This window comes from Triticum dicoccoides, chromosome 2B, assembly GCF_002162155.2.
Source record: "Triticum dicoccoides isolate Atlit2015 ecotype Zavitan chromosome 2B, WEW_v2.0, whole genome shotgun sequence".
NCBI classification, from domain to species: Eukaryota; Viridiplantae; Streptophyta; class Magnoliopsida; order Poales; family Poaceae; genus Triticum; species Triticum dicoccoides.
In genome coordinates this window covers 823,378,080-823,385,609 of record NC_041383.1, presented here as the reverse complement: position 1 = coordinate 823,385,609, position 7,530 = coordinate 823,378,080, and positions in this window count along the sequence as shown.

The following is a 7,530-nucleotide window of genomic DNA, read 5'->3' as shown; positions in this document are numbered from 1 at the left end:
TTTGTTTCGTCCGTTTTGCGGTACGCCACACCCCTCCCGATCAACAGGACCCCCGTTTCGACCGTAGGAGGTCTGTTTCGTCCGTTTTGCGGTACGCCACACCCCTCCCGATCAACAGGACCCCCGTTTCGACCGTAGGAGGTCCGTTTCCTCCATTTTGCGGTACGCCAGGCCCCTCCAGATCAACAGGACCCCGTTTCAAACATGGCCGGTCGAACACAAGGCCGTTTCCTCCGTTGTGCGGTACGCCAGGCCTCATTTCCATCGCCTGTTCCGTCCATGCCGTCCCGATGAACACGACCACGCATTCCGTTCCGACCCAGCCGGTTGGCTTCCCATGAACACGACGACAACGCTGTTTCTCCGTTCCGACCCAACCATGTACGTATGCGCGAGTAGGCGTTCGAGACCCTGCCCGTATATACGTACGTGGCCGTACTTTCTTTCTTGCACCCTCGCCGCTGTACGTACGTGTACATGCTACGTGCGTGCCTCTACTACGACACGTACGCGCCTCTAATACGACACGTGCGCGCCTCTACATCGACCAGTATATATGTACGTACAAGTTCGTGACCAGAATGACAACGCTACGTACGCTTCGACCAGGTGGGTCCCGACTGTCAGGCAGTTCCTTGCGTGCGAAAATGTAGCAGGTGGGTCCCAGCAGTCAGAGGGGCGAATCTTTTTTTTTGCCCGGACGCACTTCCTTTACGTGCGAAGATGTAGCTGGTGGGTCCCAGTAGTCAGGGGGGTGAATCGTTTTTTTTGCCCGGACGCACTTCCTTGCGTGCGAAGGTGTAGCTGGTGGGTCCCAGCAGTCAGGGGGGAAACATTTTTTTTGCTAAATAAGGTGGCCCGTCCGGTGGGTCCCCGCTGTCAGGTGGAGGAATAATTATTTTGCGTGTAATAAGGAGGCACTTCCTTGCTGCGGCCGTGGACCCAGCTGTCAGCCTCTCCACGTACAGTGCACGTCCGATGGAAGCCGTTCCTTGACCACGTTGACCACGCCGCGCTGAGAGCACCAGGGCGGTGGACGACGGCGAGGCCTAGGAAGGGGACGGCGCAGAGCCGGGGAAGACGTGGTAGTGGATGCCCACGCGGAGAGGAGTACGAGGGTTCACTGGTTCGCTGCGGTGTGAGGCTGCCGTCGCCGCAGAATAACAGGAGGTGTGGGTGAGTAGAGGGATGGTCTGGCCAGCGTGGGAGTAGTAGGAGGCGGTGATGCCTCCGCCGCATCGCAGCCGGCCACGGGAGGCAGGAGCACGAGGCACGACCGACGCTGGTTTGGGTGGCTGGAGCAAGAAGACCAGAGGTTGAAGAAGCACTACGGCCGTTGGATGGACATCGTACGGTCACTGGAGCTAGAATCATGCATATTGACTAAGTTGACAAAGCCCTCCATCCCGTCAACTTAGTAGGCCCACAAGTCAGCCTGCCACTATACTGGGTCCCAGCTAACAGGGGGAGTATTCATTTTTTTTGTGCGTAATAAGGAGGCACTTCCTCGCGTACAAAGATAGAACTGATGGGTCCAAGCTGTCAGAGCCGGCCGCGGGGAGGAGGGAGCAGGCAGTCCCGCCGGCGCTTGTTTGAGCGGCTGGAGCAGGAAGAGCAGAGATTAAAGAAGCACGACGGCCGTTCGATGGCCATCCAACAGTCACTGCCTGTGCGTCAACCTTTTTTTAGGAAAGCTTCAAATCTGTGGAAAACAGCATACAACCCATCTGCCATCATTTTTAATAATTTACAGCTCATTTGCTAATTCTTAAGTTTTTTTGGAGCCCATATTCTTTTTGTTAGCATTACAACCCATATTGTGGCCACGGTTAAAAACATATACGAAATTTTGCAGATTGCGGTGCGGTCCGAACTGTTTTTAATCCCGAAATTTCGACTCACATTCAAACTAATTTTAAAAATGAATGTATATCAATATAAAATCCAAGAAATTCTCCACGCATAAAAATTAATGTAATTTAAAATCCTGAAATGAAAAAAAATAGATATTTGAAACTAACTGTCGGTTTGATGTGTTTTAAAAATGTAAAGCCCATTTCTCATTACTGATGGGCCATTTTCTCGGCCAGCCGAATGAAAGCTCTCCTCGTCTTGAAAGATTTGCAGCCCAACAAACCTGACAAAGCTACTTACTTGGAAAATCACAAAAAAACTGGGCTGTGGCCGTGGACCCAACTGTTAGCCTCTACACGTACAGTACTCTCCCGATGGAATGTCGTTGACCACATTGACCATGCCGCGCCGAGAGCACCAAGGCGGTGGACGACGGCGAGGCCTAGGAAGGGGACGAAGCGGAGCTGGGGAAGACGTGGAAGTGGATGCCCACGCGGAGAGGAGTACCAGGGTTCACTGGTTCAGCTGCGGTGTGAGGCTACCGTCGCTGCAGGGCCTGGCTAGCGGTGGGAGTAGTAGGGGGCGATGAGGCCTCAACGGCAGCACAGCCGGCCACTGGAGGCAGGAGCAGGCCGTCTCCTAGGCGCTGGTTTGGGCGGCTGGTGCAAGAAGAGCAGCGATTGAAGAAGCAGCAGGAACGTTCGATTCAAATCCAACGGTTACTGCTGCTAGAATCATTTGTTGACTAAGTTGACAAGCCCTGCGTACGCGTCAACATAGTAGGCCCACAAGTCAGCCTCCCAACCGGTGCGCCCCAGATGTCAGTGGGTGGAATCATTTTTTTTTCGCGTAATAAGGAGGCAGTTGATTGCGTGCGGCCAGGCCAGCAGAGGGAGTAGGGTGGGCCGGGGAAGCCTGCGCGGCATCATAGTGGGCCACAAGAGGAGGGAGCAGGTAGTCCCGCTGGCGCTAGTTTAGGCGGCTGGAGCAGGAAGATGAGAGATTGAAGAAGCACGGCGGCTAGAATCGTGTGTTCACTGACAAAGCCTTGCGTAAACAAGTCAGCCTCGAAATCTGTGGCGTGTACAGCCCATTTGCTATTATTTTTATAATTTTTACTCATTTTATAATTCATATGGAATTTATTGCAACCCGTTTTCCATTTTTAGAATTGCCAGCCATTTTCTGGTCAGTGCCAGGGTCAAAAAATTAACTAAATATGTGGGAAATTTTTGCTGGGGAACGAAATATTCTTAATTCAAAAATTAATAGCCATACTAAAACAAATTTAAAAATAAGTTAGTACTATGTCATGTTAAATCCAATGAAATACGTATAAGATATCAGTGAAGAACAAAATTAAAATAAACTAATATCTCATTTGCTCGTCTTGAAAGATTTGCAGCCCAGTAATTCGGAGAAAACAAATAGGCCTAGCTTGGGTATTCTTCAAAAAGAAATACTGGGCTACCTATTTTCCCAAAGAACCGGTGCATGAGCATTTAGCTTTATTTATTTATTTACTTATTTATGTTTAGGGACCATGAGCATGTACCTGGGCCGGATTCATGTGAGACGTCCCTTCCAGTTAATTATGGGCTTCTCTATTGGGCCTGCATTAGTGGGCTGCATGTTATCAACAAGTGGAAAATGTGTTCCGTACGAAAAATAGTATGAGCTACGTACGGCACTAAAGGATCGAACCGTGCAACGACTTCCAAAACATTGTGTTTGTCGTTCTAACAACACATTTATATTCAACCAACAGACGAAATATACTACTAATTGTACATTGAAAACAGCAGCAGCAGCAACCATGGCTGGGGGTGCAACAGAAGCAGTAAGCAGGCCAGAAGAGTGAAGACGCAGCTCTCTCTTCCCAACCAAACATTAGCCATCATTACAAAAGGGCTACCAAAAAAGAACAAGTGTAAGCATCAAACTAAAAAAAGATCCTACTACACCAAGTGTACGCATCTAACTAACTGGCTCAGTTAGACGTTACTATTTATTAAGCTGTGGAGATTGGCTGACGGCTTGAACCTGATGGGTGCCTGACGGGGGAAACTCCAGCCAGCTGGTCGATGTTTGATATTTGTGACCCTCTCTCCTACTTTGGACTGCAGAGCGTGGCTGCACATATCAGGGTATGGTGCATGCAGAGACGCATGGTACGCTGTGTACACACAGTTTTCCCTGATGAACGAAACCGCGCTGCCATCATGATCCTTGCCGTTGGTTATGTCCTGGTTAATCGGATAATTCAGTCTGACAAACAGAGAGCGTGTGCCAAGGCTACTTACCAGCCTCCAGTCAAAAATTCCTGAAGGCCCAGAGAAGCTGGGATCCTACTCAAAGACCTTGCAGTGACTGTGATTGTATTCCGCGAAACAACATGTCCGGTACGTGCGAACGATCATCAATCTTTCACCGTCGTCTAATCGAGCCAGGAACCACCTGCAACTGCCATGCCGCTTTTCTTTGAACGGTTCTGGGATTAGGAAGGGTAGGGACACCAGGCGGCCTACAACATCATATCAAGTTGGAGTCAAATAAAAAAGGGCTCTTGATTTAGTCAATCTTAAGAACAACATGTTATGAGCATGAATATTTGTTCAGTAAATGTTGACAGTAATATAAGCAAGCCATCATGATATCATAGGAAAGTAACATACTGCTGTAACAGCTGTTTGTAGCGATGACTGGAGTAGGCCAGCAATACGTCCAGCCCTAGAAGGAGTCGACAGCGTAAATGAAGCCCTTGTGTTCAATGGCATCAGAGAACCATGGAGGATGTATGATCCTACGACGGACGTGCAAATTTATCCACTTACCGCAGTGACCTGTCAGATAGGCGAGACCACGGTTGAAGAACGCAATTAGCCTGAAATCTTTATAATTCCCAGATCTTGTGGGCACTTGGCAGATTACAACCTTGAGCAAATCAAACTTGGTATCATGTTGGCTACTGTAAGATTCCGAGTATTCTGGGCCGCGGTGCCAAAGCAGTGCAGTGTTAATCGAAGGATGGGGGATCAATCGCCGGGTGTAGACCTCCACAAGCATCCAGCTGCCGCGACCATCGACGAGCACCATCCTAGACGTGTTCATGCCGACCCAGTACATACCGTTAGCTGAGGCTGACGGGGATCGGATCGCAGTGAAGGGGGTTGATGCTCGCCACCCTACGATCGTTATGCTGCGTGACACGCTGTTTCTGAAGATCAGGCGGCATCAGCAAGCAAGGAGCTGGCTAAAAAAGCTCCGGCCTGAGGGCTTTGAGTAAACGGTACAGCCCCGACGAGCACGCGGTGAGCGGCATGGTACTGAGATTGTCCACACGCGAAACAATGAGCTTGATTACCTCTATGGGGAGTGAATTCCAGCCACTCTTTCGGCGGACGCTACTCGGTTCTGCCATTGTTAGTGCTTGGGTTTCGGACAAGGGGGGGAGGCGCCTTAGCGGGGATGGAAGCTTGGACGAGATTATGTGCGGACAAAGATGGAGAAGCAAATATGTGCTGCAGGAAGTGGACAGGTGATGATGACTACAGCACGCCGCTTGACTTACGAGACACATACCAGCAGCGTAGGGTCATGTCGATGGCAGACAACTTGCTTGAGTGATCACAGTACTGGTACTCCCTACAGTACCTACTACAGTACTATGCCCTAACTTGCTTGAGTAGAGTAGTAGAGTAGGACTCTGCTCTACTACTAGTACCGGAGGAGTAGTATATTCTAATCTAAAATAGTTACAAACTTCAATGCCCGAGCGTGGAACGACTATGAACCGTGCTCAAAGACCGTGTCTACGTGGTGTTTGGACTTATATGCAAAAAAAGCAAGATGCCCGTGCATTGCACGGCACACCATCATCACCAACTCGGTTTTTTTCTCTACTCCTACTCCTATAGAAGACTCAGTTGGTGATGATGGAGGCGTGTTCAGCCAGGCGTGCAGCGGATGGTGCAGCACTATTCGATTTGTTATAAAAAACAAAGAAGAGTAGTAGAGATAGAGACATAGGGAGGAGCACGAGGTTGTGGGAGATAAGGATGAACGAGGTAAGGCCTTATCTGTAAATGTGGAGAGAGGTGCGGGTATCTTTTGTAAAATTGTCATAGTTGGCTTTATATCCGTCAGATATAGATCGGACGGTCTATATTACAAGATGGCAGGCAAACCATCATCACCAACTCGGTTTTCTATAAGAGTAGATATATATAGATATAGATAGATAGAGACTAGGGAGTACTAGTAAGGACACCATCTACTGCGCTATGTGCTACTCCTGCGCTCCATTCGGCGGCCGCAATGTCCCCTACAGCCACTCCCTCCTGCGCTCCATTCAGCGGGCGCTGTTGATATTTGGGGAGCGCACTCTCGCGACTGCTGGCAGCCACGACTTCACCGCCGACGACTTCTTCCCCAACCTCGGCAACCTCTTCCTCAATGACACGGGCGACAACCTCAACGCCAACAGTGCTGCTCCCGTTGCACCGTATGTGTTTCTGTCCTTCCTGTTTGAAATCGTGGTAGAATTCATGTTTCTACTCTGTATCCTACTACTATGCTAGTCCACATGATTAGTTTCATCTCTGTTATAGCCGTCATGATTTATTTTGTGCTTATTCGGATTAAATCTCGTAGTAACTTGCTCACATATTCAACTGGCGCAACGTCCCCTACAGCCACTCCCGTTTTATGGAAGGCCTGGTCGATGCCTCCAAGGAGCCCTTCGTCCACTGCTATGAGTGCCCGATGCCGTTTTGTGGCTCGCCGGCGGACATGGTGCATCACCTCACGGATGCGTGCAGCGGTCACTGCTGGCCCTTGTCGGAGAACATCAAGTACGACACGTGCTACCGGTTCACCATGCAGGGGTCGCTGGAGGATCACCGCCTCCTGCTAGTCTCGGAGGAGGACGGCAGCGTCTTCCTCTTGATCGTGGGCACCGACGAGGCCAGCGCAGGCCGCCGCCCCGTCTTTGTAGCGTGCGTCAGGGGCGTCGCCGCTGACGCTGACACTAACACGAAGCAGATGTACGGGTGCAAGGTCAATGTTACTACCCCTCCGGGTCACCTGGGCGGCGAAACCGTCCTCGTCTGACAGACTTGGAATCTGAGGAGCTGGGACTATCCCGCCAATGTGGACTTGGAAAACCCATAGCATCCATTCTATCCTTTACCCGCCGACTCGGTGCACGGGGACTCCAAGGAGGTTCACCTGGACATACGCATTATCAAGTGCACTTAGAAAACATGTACTGTGTGTGTGGGCGCTTATGGCGCGTGTCTTTGCCGCTTTTGATTCTGTAAGCTTGTCGTTAAACTTGAGTGGCTTTCGCCGCAGTCCTTCCTTTGAACTGCTCCTCTCAGTGAGCTGATGTAAGACACTTTTGGTTTCATTTGATAATGGAACCGGGGAGGAGCCTCCCTGTTCTTCTAAAAAAATACGCATTATCAAGTTTAAATGTTGATCATCAGTCTTCGCTCAATGTAATCCGCTGTCTAAGCATGCGGAGTCTTCCATGCAGGATCTTGCTCTATTGGAGTATCACGCATGAATAGAAGTGTATTCGTTTATGGTTTAGTCTAGAATCTTCCATGTATGAATTTTTACTACAGTACTGGTGAAATACTTACGATGAACCATTTCTTACATCTCCTATGC